Raw genomic sequence first — 14,712 nt, forward strand, 5'->3', positions numbered from 1 at the left:
TGTACGCCTATGTACATTCCATTAAAAAAAATCTACCATTTCCAGCTACAATAGTCATTTACAACATTAACCATGTGTACACTGTATTTCTGTTCAATTTGATGTTATTCTAATGAACCAAAAATGAGCTTTTCTTTCAAAAACAAGGACATTTCTAAGTGGCCCCAAACTTTTGAACTGTAGTGTAAATTGCCATTTCTTTTCGAATGAGCAGTCGTTCATGTCAATTATTAGAAGATTTATGGTGTAAATATGAGGTATTTTCTTAACCAGATGAGATTTTAATTTAACAATTCATCAGTTAGAACACTTGCTTCCGTGATATTCTAGAAATTCTATGGGTTAATAGACCTTCTTGTCCATTTCAGAAACACAGCAATCTGTGTCTGAGACGGTCCAGCCAGGAGACGCTGTGACTCTGAACTGTAAAATACACACTGAGACCTGTGCAGGAGAACACAGTGTCTATTGGTTCAGACATGGCTCAGGAGAAAATTATTACATTTAATGTTAAAAATACAGTTCTGTTTCTCACAGGCCCAAGATGCAGACAGTCTCCATTATGTAGCTCTGAATCTGAGCAACAAGAACAACAGGTTTAGAAGACAGAGAAGCAACATGGAGGAAGAGACGGTGTACTCTGGGATCAGACAGTAGAACTGGATGAATGAAACAGTTGTCATTGTATGCAAGATACCTCTTTAATAACTATCTCTATATGAATGCTTCAGTATAATATGATAGCTATTTTAAGTGTAACACAAAGTACAAATAATTGAATGCATTGCTTCTGTGTCAAAATCATTTTACATTTGATTTGCATGTGTAAAGAAAAATAAAGCATTTCCAACTGTTAAACCAAATTAATGTCAACAAGTTGGACTCAATGCATTCTGTTCACACACCTCTGTGGTCATAGTGGAGGATGTTACAGTGACTTTCCACCAGACTTTTAACACAGGAAGACTGACCTGCACCAACACTCTGCACTACTTTCCATCTCAAGGCCAGAGTACTGTTCACACCCCTGAGTGCAACACTGGCCTCTAAACACAGTGCTTACAGTGTAAAGGTCAATGTCTTCATGTATGTGGAGTCAGGAAGTCCCTTGCATCATGTTACAGAAAATACAATGCAGTTGTGGTGTAGGAGGTTTACTTCTTTTTTTTCTCTTTAAGACATAGGCCTACTGATTGCATGCCAAACACCCCCTCACATACTCAGCAACATATTTACATGTATTCTGCGGTCTGCTATGAACAATACACAAGGTTGTAGCTATCTACTCTTGGTAAGGCCTATCGGCCTTCTGCACAGGACCCTTTTTGTCTTTCTCTCTCTGTCTCTCTCTGTCTCTCTTTGTGTGGTTTCAGCAGGACGTCTCAGTGGTGTCCGTCAGTTGTATGACCATTTTTTGCTCTTCATGTTGTCCTTTTTTAGCAAAAATATAACTATTTTAATGAGGCAGCAAGTTATCTATATATATTCTACAGAAATCTGTGTAAAAACACAGAAATGAACTATGTATTAGTTAATTGACCTAGAGATCTGAAGTCTCTCGTTAAACACAAACCATGGTCTGAAGTGTGATGTAAAGTATCATCATCATCTGGGCCACGAAGAAAGAACCTCCTTCTAATTATATGACGGGAGGAATTTTATCTGTCAATACATTACAGAATAAATAGTGTATGAGGTATTGTTGGTTAAGTAAACTATTGACATGTTTTCTGTTTCTCTGTGTTATGAAGTGACTGTGTGGAAGTCATAGAGGCCCTAGAGGATGACAGTGTCATAACATGTGGCCAACCAGGTCCTAACTACTGTACGACTCCCATGGACCACAATGGCAAGAAAAACATTAAGTAAAGGGATCCACTGACTCTTGCTGTTGTGTCTCTTACTTTGGGTGGACATGCCCTCTGTTGGCCAGCTGGAGTACATAGTATTGCAGACAGTATGAGCTGTAGTTAGGCCTAATAATAGAGTCTGAATTGAGTGAGTCTGTTTCATCCTCATAGCTCCACGGTCAGTGGTGTAAAGTACTTAAGTAAAAATACTTTAAAGTACTACTTAAGTAGATTTTTGGGGTATCTGTACCTTACTTTACTATTTATATTTTTGTCAACTTTTACTTTTACTTCACTACATTCCTAAAGAAAATTATGTACTTTTTACTTTTTTCCCTGACACCTAAAAGTACTTGTTACATTCTGAATGCTTAGCAGGATGAGGAAAGGGTCCAATTCATGCACTCATACATGCTTATGTCTGAGTTTTGGAGTGTGCCCATGAATTCCCGTAAATAAATAAAAAACAAGAAAATGGCACCATCTGGTTTGCTTAACTTGTTGAGTGTAGGGGGCAGTATTTTGATGTTTGGATGAAAAACGTACCCAAATGAAACTGCCTATTTCTCAGGCCCAGAATCTAAAATATGCATATAATTAGGATTAGGATAGAAAACACTCTAAAGTTTCCAAAACTGTCAAAATATTGTCTGTGAGTATAACAGAACTGATATTGCAGGCGTAAACCTGAGGAAAATCCAACCAGGAAGTGCTGTTTTTCCTGAAACCTCTCTGTTCCATTGCCTGCCTTCGCTCCATTTAAAGGGATATGAACCAGATTCCTTTTCCAATGGCTTCCACATGGTGTGAACAGTCTTCAGACATAGTTTCAGGCTTTTATTCTGAAACATTTGCAAGAAAGATCCCATCGAGTCAGTGGATGGCTAGGTGACAGCAGTGTTTTGCATGCGCCAACAGAGTGAAGCAGACATTATTTCTCTCTCTCCTATTGAAGTAGCTACAGTCCGGTTGAAATATTATCGATTATATATTGTAAAAACAACCTGAGGATTGATTATAAAAAACGTTTGACATGTTTCTACGAATTTTACGGATACAAGTTGGAATTTTCGTCTGCCCCATCGTGACCTTACATAAATGCTTGGTATGCTTTCGTCGAAAAGCTTTTTTGAAATCTGACATGCCGGTGGATTAACAACAAGCTAAGCTGTGTTTTGCTATATTGCACTTGTGATTTCATGAAAATTAAATATTTTTAGTAATTTAATTTGAATTTGGCGCTCTGCAATTCAGCTAACGGGATGGGTGCGTCAAGAAGTTAATATGCAGAATTTGAAATTATTTGTACTTTTACTTTTTATACTTAAGTATATTTCAAACTAAATATTTGTAGACTTTTACTCAAGTAGTATTTTATTGGGTGACTTTCACTTCAATCATTAATTATTTTACCCAATTGGTAGTTACAGTCTTGTCTCATCACTGCAACTCCCGTACAGACTCAGGAGAGGTAAAGGTCGAGAGCCATGCATCCTCCGAAACACAACCCAACCAAGCGGCACTGCTTCTCGAAACAATGCCCATTTAAACCAGAAGCCAGCCTCACCAAACGCTATTGCCAGCCAAACCCAATTGTCATACTTGAGTAAAAGTAAAGATACCTTAATAAAAATGACTCAAGTAGGGTTGCTTGTATTCTGTCAAACTCACAGTACTGTTGTGGTACTGTGGTACATTTTAGATCAAATAAAACATTAATTCACTGTAATGTTGATGTATTGTTTGATTTTCTCTTATATTCTTCGAGTTAAACTGGTAGGTTTGCAGGGACACTGCATCCTGATGACATGATGTTTATAATAGCATGCGTAGAGTACATTCTACTGACTAACACTTTCAGTTGTCTTCTTTTTAAACTGTGTCCTGCATCACATCTCTGTGGTATTCTGACGTCCCTAAATTGATTTTCCACTCAGCTTAACCCATCTCTAACCCCCAGCAATGACCATCAGTCCTCACCACACACTGTCTTCACACACCTCAGTGAATCAAAACCACAAACATCCATGTCACTAAGAGCACAACTCACTTTCTTCATAAGAAAAGCCTGAATTAAAAATAGACTTCTTAGCGGAGTATGTTTTGAAGAGAGTTGAAATTGTTGAAAATTTTATCTGATTATGAAAATGTACAGATTGTAACTGAGACATTTTCACAAACAATACAACAATTGAATATGCATATGTTCAGGTTGAAGTACTGCACTTCATTTCTCTTTCATAACTGCCTGAACAGTAGAGTTGGCAGGAACTTTTAGAATTGTCAAAATGTTAACATTTTTCACTCAGAATCATTGAAAGTGTACTTTCCTGTGATATATCATGTGTGTAGTCATAATATCTGTCAACAAAGGCCCAATAAAGACAATGTTCAGTTAAGAATCTTTAACAAGGTAATTTATTACATGCATATTAGACATCTGTATCATGTTATAAATCCATTTCAGAATCATAGTCACTTGCATCAAACAGTCTAGGTAGTCATCATCACTGGATCATTACTACTAACGTAAACTAAGTTATTATAAAGTGTAGCTAAGTTATCAGGAGGAGCCATACAATCATTCAAAATAAAATGGGTCGCAGAGTGATCTCTATATGATGAAGACAATGACTCATGTGTTCGTGTGTAGTTTTGTATTGAGTTCTAGGGAGTAGTTGAATAAGAATGGGAAACAACTTATTTATTCAAGTCATCTCTCCTCTGTAATGTGTTGTCCTCTTTTGGTGCATGTCACTCATACCTACCCCAACACAGTGAACAGTTTCACAGGTACTCTGCACAAAGCAGAAGACGAGGCTGTATCTACGCTTTAGTCAGGTGGGCCTGCTGGCTTTGTGCAGACAGGTCCCTCATACCTGCTCTCTGTGTATCTATGTCTCTATGTGGTTTTCAGCAGGATGTCTATATGGTATCACTGTTGAGATGAGTTCAGATTGATCTGTCATGTAGCATGCTTCTGTCCATAACATGAGCTGTTCAGTATGTGTACATAATCCTAGCTACCGCAGACTTTTTGAAAGATATAATGTTAGCCAAGGAGAACAGCAAAAGTGTTGCTACTGCTCTCAATAACATTGCTGACCTGAATTTAGCAGGCGCTATCGACAAAGATCAGTGGGGAAAAGTTCTGATGGACTACTTTGTGGACACTTTCAGTGTGGACCAGAGTGACTTGACACAACGCGGGCCAAGCAAGCTGTACAAACAAAATGGAGTTAAAGGGGTTCCAGTCTGCCGTGAAGGGTTCACCCAGTCTAGCTACAATTCCAGATATTATACATTTCTAATTTTATCATAAAATACATTTTCACTGCAAATTAAAGCTAGTGAACGTTAGCTTGCTGGATCGCTAGCTAACGTTATGTGTATGATCTGTGTAGTAATATTATTTGATTTTCAGAAACCCATTTGCGTTTCTAGTTATAGCCTAATGTTAGCTAGCTAGCTAACATTGAACCTAGTTGGTCAGCTTTAGCTGCCTGCAGATTCATACTATAGCATTCCATGCATGGTGGCTAGCAATGACAATGTATTTGTATTGCTACGGTATGGGTTGGGATTATGGTTCATTGTTAAGCTAGCTAACTATTTACATGTCTAATCAAAAGACTCTACTTTGCAAGATGATTACATGACCCATTAACCTCTTGATTCTAGCCATCCCGGATCCGGGATCGTGAATACAGCCTCAAGCTCATTACCATAACGCAACGTTAACTATTCATGAAAATCGCAAATGAAATGAAATAAATATGCTAGCTCTCAAGCTTAGCCTTTTGTTAACAACACTGTCATCTCAGATTTTCAAAATATACTTTTCAACCATAGCAAAACAAGCATTTGTGTAAGATTATTGATAGCTAGCGTAGCATTTAGCGTAGCTTTCAGCATGCAACATTTTCACAAAAACAAGAAAAGCATTCAAATAAAATCATTTACCTTTGAAGAACTTCAGATGTTTTCAATGAGGAGACTCTCAGATAGCAAATGTTCAGTTTTTCCAAAAAGATAATTTGTTTAGGACAAATCGCTCCGTTTTGTTCATCACGTTCAGCTACGAAAAAAACCTGTATCCAGGAGTGTAATTATCCCCGCAGCTCATTAGCATTACACAACGCTTTTGTTAACAACACTCATCTCAGATTTTCAAAATATGCTTTTCAACCATAGCAAAACAAGCATTTGTGTAACAGTATTGATAGTTAGCGTAGCATTTAGCGTTAGCATTGAGCGGGCAACATTTTCACAAAAAAGGTGTTTTTCACGTATCTCTTCGATGATATATCGTTCGTGGAAGTCTCCTCTTCCAATGATATGCCTACAAATACGTCACAATGCTGCAGACACCTTGGGCAAACGGCAGAAAGCGTAGGCTCGTTCAGGGCACATTCACAGCCATATAAGGAGACAATGGAAAACAGAGCCTCAAATTCTGCTCATTTCCTGTTTGAAGTTTCATCTTGGTTTCGCCTGTAGCATCAGTCCTGTGGCACTCACAGATAATATCTTTGCACTTTTGGAAACGTCAGAGTGTTTTCTTTCCAACGCTGTCAATTATATACATAGTCGAGCATCTTTTCGTGACAAAATATCTTGTTTAAAATGGGAACGTTTTTTTATCCATAAATTAAACGAGCGCCCCCTATATCCAAGAAGTAAAGTTAGCTAGTTGTGTCTGATGGTGATTATTACCATTTAATGTATGTCAAAAGGCTGAAATATGAACATTTTACTTTACGTTATGTTACCAAAGCTGACGAGCACTGAAACATTTGTATTTGTAACAGCTGAAGGATTGAAAAACTGAATCATTGAATTCATCTATTTCCTGATGAGGTAGATGGTCAGACAGCAGAGGAGAAATCCAGTTCTTATGAAGGAGAAGAGGACAAGTATCCTCATATCCACTTCAGTCGCCACTTGAGTATCACCCACTGAAACAAATGACATGTTTTCTATTATACAGTAGAGGTTATTATAGGTGTAATAGCATGTATTTTATTTTGCAATTATTTGATCAGGTAAGTCAGTACGTAGGGTGGATGGTAGCCTAGTGGTTAAGAGCACTGGGCCAGTAAATAAAAGGTTACTGGTTTGAATCCCTGAACTGTCAATGTGTGCTAAAGCAAGACACTTAACCCTAAGTTCTCTGGATAGTTCTGGCAAATGACTCAAATGTTAATGAAGTCATTGAGAACACATTTTCTTTTATAATAATCAACTGGGTACGTAAATGTAATGTTTATGTAATTTGAACAAAAGCGCATAAGAGATTTATCTTGAATGTCCAGCTTGGTCCCGTTCCCAAACAATATCTCCCCTCATGAGGCCACAGCACAGTAGTAAGTCCCAGCATCAGAGAGGCTGAGGTTCCTCTTGGGGAGGTTGTAGACACAGCTCTGTGTAGGACACCCAGCCTCAGGGCTCTTCTCACACTGATCACTACTGTCTCCATGGGTTGTAAATTATTCCTGGATGGGATTCTCCTGCGCCATGTCTGAACCAATAGACACTGTGTTCTCCTGCACAAGTCTCAGTGTGTATTGTACAGTTCAGTGTCACAGAGTCTCCTGGTTGAACTGACTCAGACACAGACTGCTCTACAACTGTCTTGCTGTTGGAGCATGAATCTTAAAAGAGGGCTTAAAATGTTTGTTAAATCTGTCTTAACTATCTACAACTTTCCTGTTTCAAGTGTTCTTACTCAATGAGAGAATCTTCACAATGTGATAATACCTGATATAAAAACTCCTAAAATGATGTTTGCTTAGGTTAACTCATCACTACTCTTTGTCTACCAATTCAGACTTTCTCAAAAAAATATTTGACAGAATATTAAAATAATTCTCAGGACTGTACCTTTTACATAGACAATTGTCCAAATTCCAACACATTTGAGTGAGCGCTCCCAAAGTAGTACGTGGCTGAATCCGAGCTGAGATACTGAGTCTGAGATACTGAGGTGATTTATTCCTTGGCCGCATTGCATTGAATAGTGAGGTTTACCCTTGAACTCATGGTAAAATGTAAGACTCTTGTCATACTTATAGATGGTTGAGAGGAGCTGAGGTTTTTCTCCCAAGGGTTGCTTGAACCAGGAGAAATGCATGGCCACGTCGCCTTCATAGAAGTGCTGCAAAGTCACTGTGTCCCCAACATTGGCTGATACTCTCCTGTTGTACAACAAAAGAAAAGACAACATCCTATACCAATATATTATGTTATATATACACACATAACCATGCAAGATTGGAATGCCTCAAAGTGTCTGAGTTTAAATAAAAATGTATTGTATCATTATATTCCCTGATGAAAGCTATTGCTAAAAGTGACTGAGTTTAAAAAAATGTATACTGAACATGCCATCATAATAAAAGTAATAAAGGTATCTCATTCAGCATTTCAGTAGATTTCAGGGTTTTCGCAGTGAACAGCGAAGATATACTGAAGGTAGGCTAAATACCCCTGTTGTGACTTGACTTAACCCAGATTACAAGAGACCAGAACGCCAGAGCTGAACTTCCTGTTGGGCTGTTGGGCTGACGCTATTGCGCTTATCTTACATGATCTATGCTTTCAAATGAAATGCAGCAAAGGTGAGAATTACACTTTTGAAATCATATCCCCGATCATATCCTCTAAATTCCATGTAAGTGTGGCAAAGTCTGAAACTATTTGTAAACAGTTGGAATTTCTTGCTTTGGATATTGAGGTTTCAAAATGGTCTATGACTGTGATTGATTTGATATTGACAAATGTTCCACATAAATATTCTGCGGTTGGTGTTTTTTGTAATGATTTAAGTGACCATTGTGCTGTTGTTGCTGTTAGAAATACTAAGGTTCCTAAGACAAACCCACATTTTATTCATAAGAGAAATTTGAAGTGTTTTAATGAGCAGGCTTTCTTTCATGATTTGTTTTATTTTGACTGGAGCAAGATTGAGTTTATCCCTGATGTGGAAACTGCCTGGAAATTCTTTCATGGTGTTTTTTTTCCAAATAATAAACAAAAATGCCCCATTCCGCATGTTCAGGGTTAAAGGGTGGGATAATCCATGGTTTTCTTCTGAGCTGTTTTGTATTATTCACGACCGTAATCTAGCCTGGGCTAAAGCAAGGAAATCATGTTCTGATGCTGATTGGCTTATTTTTAGGCAGTTACGAAACAAGTGTTCTTTTCTTATCAGGAAGGCCAAGTCTGAATATTTTATGTATGTTACCACTGATAACCTGAATGACCCTAGAATGTTTTGGAAGGCTATTAAGTCTATGTCTGGTAACAATAATGTTAATGAATAACCGTCATGTGTTTTGAAGGACTGCTAAATTGTTTCAATGAGCACTTTGTGTCATCTGGTAGGCTGTTTGATTCAGTGTCCTCTGTCTCTGTACAACCCTGTGTGGATGAACCAGTGAGAGCTGGTCAAACGTTTAGCTTCTTGCCATTCTCAGTGCAGGTGGTACATAAAGCTCTGAAATCCTTAGATCAGAGAAAGTCTTTAGTGTCACGCCCTGGTCTTAGTATTTTGTGTTTTCTTTATTATTTTGGTCAGGCCAGGGTGTGACATGGGTTATTTATGTGGTGTGTTTTTGTCTTGGGGTTTTTGTAGGTAATGGGATTGTGGTATAGTAGAGTTGTCTAGGTAAGTCTATGGTTGCCTAGAGTGGTTCTCAATCAGAGGCAGGTGTTTATCGTTGTCTCTGATTGGGAACCATATTTAGGCAGCCATATTCTTTGAGTGTTTTGTGGGTGATTGTTCCTGTCTCAGTGTTTGTTTGAACCAGATAAGGCTATTTAGGTTTTCAAGTTACGGTTATTATTTTGTATTGTTCGTGTTTATCTTTTATTAAACATGTAGCGAAATAACCACGCTGCATTTTGGTCCTCCTCTCCTACGACGGAAGAAAACCTTAACATGCAGGTCCTGATCTTTTGGATCCCTGCTTTTTAAATCTGGCAGCTAATTTCATAGCTGAACCACGTACAGATCTGTTCTATCTAACCCTGGAATGTAATGAAATTCCAAAGATCTGGAAATCTGCATTTCTCCTACCACTTTTAAAAGGGGGAGATCCAACTCTTTTAAATAACTATAAGCCAATCTCAAAGCGGTCACCCCTGGTGAAAATACTTGAAACCCTTGTAAGTCAACAGCTAAATGTTTTTATTTACTAACACTATTTTATCAATGTACCAATCGGGCTTCAGGAAGAAGCAAAGCACAATTACAGCAGCCATGAAGGTTTTAAATTATATCACTGAAGCCCTTGACAAAAAACAGCACTGTCTCACTTTTTATTGCTCTCTAAGGATTTTGATACAGTTGATCATGCTATACCATGGCAGAGATTGTCGAGTGTAGGTCTTTCGGAGCATGCAGTTGCATGGTTTGCTAACTGTCTGATAGAACTCAGTGCACTCAATTTGATGGGCTTATGTCAAATTCTGTCTTTAATTGTGTGATCCAAGACTCTGTAATTGCTCCTCTCTTATTCCCTATTTATATAAATGATTTAGACAAATGTCCAAAATGCAGAACTTCATTTTTATGCTGATACTGTTATTTACTGTTGTGCCTCGTCTCTTACAAAAGCTTTCCAGAACATGCAAACTGCTTTTTATACTGTTCAACATGCGTTGTGTCAATTGAAGCTTATCCTCAATACTGACAACTAAACTAATGGTGTTTTCTAATGCAAGAAATGGACCTCTGAACCTTTCACCTAATACTACCTGTCAGGGCAAAGGTTTTAAATTGCATATTCAACAACTTACAAAAATATTGAAGCTGAAATTGGGATTTTATTTTGGGAATAAGGCCTGTTTTTCTTTTGAAGCCAGAAGGAGGCTAGTAATCAGCTACATTTATGCCTTTACTAGACTATGGGGATATTTTATATATGAATGCTTCCACGCAGTGTTTGAGATCAATTGGCACTCTTTACCATGGCACTTTGAGATTTATTTTAAACTGCAAAACGCTTACGCACCACTGCACTTTGTATACCAGGGTTGGCTGGCCTTCTCTAGTCACTCGTAGGCTCAGTCACTGGTATACTTTTATTTACATAGCCATTTGGGGTTTACTACCTTTTTTATTTGTGCATTTATATTGTTCAGAAATGTGGTGGGTCGTCTCTTCGTTCGCTGGACTTTATCCTGCTAACTGTTCCAAATGTTCGAACTGAATTTGGTAAAAGGGCTTTTATGTACTCTGCGCCATAGTCTTGGAACGCCTTACAAAATACTTTTAAACTGGAAGAACTTGTCCCGATTGGTGTTTCTAAATCACTGATTAAGGATTTTGAGGCTGATTCCCTGACCTGTCAATGTTTTTAATTTGGTTATACTCTTGTAAATTCAACGGTTTTTACTAGATTACTTGTAGTTTTTCATGTCTGTCTGTCATTTTTGTAATGACTTGGTGCTGCCTATCTTGGCCAGGACGCTCTTGAAAAAGAGATTTTACATCTCAATGAGCCCTTCCTGGTTAAGTCTTTTTTTTTTATTGGGAAATCTTATCAAAATCAAATCAAACTTTATTTGTCACATGCGCCGAATACAACAAGTGTAGACTTTACTGTGAAATGCTAACTGACAAGCCCTTAACCAACAGTGCAGTTCAAGAAAAAATAAAATATTTACCATGTAGACTAAAGTAAAAAGTAATAAATAACACAATAACAATAAGGCTATATACAGGGGGCACCGGTACCAAGTCAGTGGGCGGGGGTACAAGCTAGTTGAGGTAAACTGTGCATGTAGATGGGGTTGAAGTGACTATGCATAGGTAACAAACAATCAGCGAGTAGCAGCAGTGTACAAAAGGAGGGGTAAATTGTCCGGGGACGATTTTATGAAATGTTCAGCAGTCTTATGGCTTGGTGGTAGAAGCTGTTGAGGAGCCTTTTGGTCCTGGACTTGGCGCTCCGGTACCGCTTATCTTGCGGTAGCAGAGAAAACAGTCTATAACTTGGGTGATTGGAGTCTCTGACAATTTTATGGGCTTTTCTCTGACACCGCCGATTATATAGGTCCTGGATGATCGGAAGCTTTGCCCCAGTGATGTACTGGGTCGTTCACACTACCCTCTGTAGTGCCTTACGGTCAGATGCCGAGCAGTTGCCATTACAGGCGGTGATGCAACCGGTCAGGATGCTCTTGATAGTGCAGCTGTATAACCTTTTGAGAATCTAGGGACCCATGCCAAATCTTTTCAGTCTCCTGAGGGGGAAAAGGTTTTATCATGCCTTCTTCACAACTGCCTTGGTATGTTTGGACCATGATAGTTTGCTGGTGATGTGGACACCAAGGAACTTGAAACTCTCAACTACTGCCCCCTTCGATGTTAATGGGAGCCTTTTCCTGTAGTCCACGATCAGCTCCTTTGCTCACATTGAGGGAGATGATGTTGTCCTGGCACCACATTGCCAGTTCCCTGACCTCTACAGGCTGTCTCATCATTGTCGGTGATCAGGCCTGCCACAGTTGTGTCGTCAGCAAACTTAATGATGGTGTTGGAGTTGTGTTTGTCTACGCAGTCGTGGGTGAACAGGGAAGACAGGAGGGGACTAAGTACACACCCCTGTGGGGCCCCCTGTTGTTGCCTACTCTTACCACCAGGGGGTGGTCCATCAGGAAGTCCAGGATCCATTTGCAGAGGGAGGTGTTTAGTCCCAGAGTCCTTAGCTTAGTGATGAGCTTTGAGGGCACTATGGTGTTGAACGCTGAGCTGTAGTGAATGAACAGCATTCTCACATAGGTGTTCCTTTTGTCCAGGTGAGAAAGGGGAGTGTGGAGTGCGATTGAGATTGCGTCATCTGTGGATCTGTTGGGGCGGTATGCAAATTTTAGGTGGTCTAGGGTGTCCAGGAGGATGCTGTTGATATGAGCCATGACCAGCCTTTCAAAGCACTTCATGGCTACCAATGTGAGTGCCACGGGGCGGTAATCATTCAGGCAGGTTACCTTCGCTTCCTTGGGCACAGGGACTATGGTGGTCAGCTTGAAACATGTAGGTATTACAGCCTGTCAGGGAGAGGTTGAAAATGTCAGTGAAGACACTTGACAGTTGGTCCACGCATGCTTTGAGCACACGTCCTGGTTATTCGTCTGGCCCAGCGGTTTTGTGAATGTTGACCTGTTTAAAGGTTTTGTTCACATCGGCTACCGAGAGCGTTATCACACAGTCATCCAGAACAGCTGGTGCTCTCGTGCATGCTTCAGTGCCGCTTGCCTCGAAGCGAGCATAAAATGCATTTAACTTGTCTGATAGGCTCGCATCACTGGCCAGCTCACATTTGGGTTTCCCTTTGAAGTCTGTAATAGTTTTCAAGCCCTGCCACTTGCGACGAGCGTCAGAGCCGGTGTGGTAGGGTTCAATCTTAATCCTGTACTGATGCTTTGATTGTTTGATGGTTCCTCTGAGGGCATTGCGGGATTTCTTATAAGCGTCCGGATTAGTCTCCCGCTCCTTGAAAGTGGCAGCTCTAGCCTTTTGCTCGATGCGGATGTTGCTTGTAATCCATGGTTTCTGGTTGGGATATGTATAGTCACTGTGGGGATGATGACATCGATGCACTTATTGATGAAGCCAATGACTGAGGTGGTGTATTCCTTAATGCCAATGGATGAATCCTGGAACATATTCCAGTCTGTGCTAGCAAAACAGTCCTGCAGTGTAGCATCCATGTCATTTGACCACTTCCTTATTGAGTGAGTCACTTGTACTTCCTGCTTAGTTTTTGCTTGTATACAGGAATCAGGGGGATAGAATAATGGTCAGATTTGCCAAATGGAGCGCGGGGGACAGCTATGAATACATCTCTGTGTCCCCGGCCACTAGGTGCGCCGCTTCTGGGTGAGGATTTTTTTCTTTGCTTATGGCCTTATAGTTGGTTGAGAGCGGCCTTAGTGCCAGCTTCACTTTGTTGTAGTAAATAGATGGCGATGAATAATACAGATGAGAACTCTCTTGGTAGATAGTGTGGTCTACAGCTTATCATAAGGTACTCTACCTCAGGCGAGCAATACCTTGAGACTTCTTTAATATTAGACATCGCACACCAGCTGTTATTGACCAAAAGACACACACCCTCACGCCTCGTCCTACCAGAGGGAGCGTCTCTGTTCTGCCGGTGCATGGAAAATCCCTCTAGCTCTATATTGTCCGTATCTTTGTTCAGCCACGTCTCTGTGAAACATATGTTACAGTTTTTACTGTCCCATTGGTAGGATAATCTTAATCGTAGGTCATCAATTTTATTTTACAATGATTGCACGTTACCAAGAATAATGGAAGGCAATGGGAGTTTACTCTCTCGCCTCCGGATTCTCAGAAGGGTGCCCGATCTGGGGCCTCTTTTCCGGCATCTTTTCTCATGCGAAAGGCGTGGATCTGGGCCTGTTCCAGTGAAAGCAGAATATCCTTCTCATCGGACTCGTAAAAGGAAAAGGTTTCTTCCAGTCTGCAGTGAGTAATCGCTTTTCTGATGCCCAGAAGTTATTTTTAGTCATAAGAGACGATAGCAGCAACATTATGTACACAATAAGTTTGAAATGATAAGTTAAACAAAACGTAAAAAATGTATAAAATCGCACAATTGGTTGGGAGAATGTAAAACGTCAGACATGTTCTTCGGCTCCATCTTTTAACTGCCATGGTTGCCCTTTGTTTGAAGATATACAGTGCCCTGCAAAAGTATTCACCCCCTTGGCGTTTTTCCTATTTTGTTGCATTACAACCTGTAATTTAAATGGATTTTTATTTGGATTTGCTGTCCCCTACTCTAGTGTCCCCTACCCTAGTGAGGTTAAGGGGAACATTTAAATGTCT

General features: G+C 39.7%; 1 pseudogene; it reads right to left on the bottom strand.

Annotated features, from left to right (window-relative positions):
• Nucleotides 1-342: 342 nt before the first annotated feature.
• Nucleotides 343-14,249, bottom strand: LOC118369164 (uncharacterized; annotated as a pseudogene).
• Nucleotides 14,250-14,712: the final 463 nt, after the last annotated feature.

The sequence above is a fragment of the Oncorhynchus keta genome, chromosome 35 (assembly GCF_023373465.1).
Source record: "Oncorhynchus keta strain PuntledgeMale-10-30-2019 chromosome 35, Oket_V2, whole genome shotgun sequence".
In the NCBI taxonomy this organism is placed as follows: Eukaryota; Metazoa; Chordata; class Actinopteri; order Salmoniformes; family Salmonidae; genus Oncorhynchus; species Oncorhynchus keta.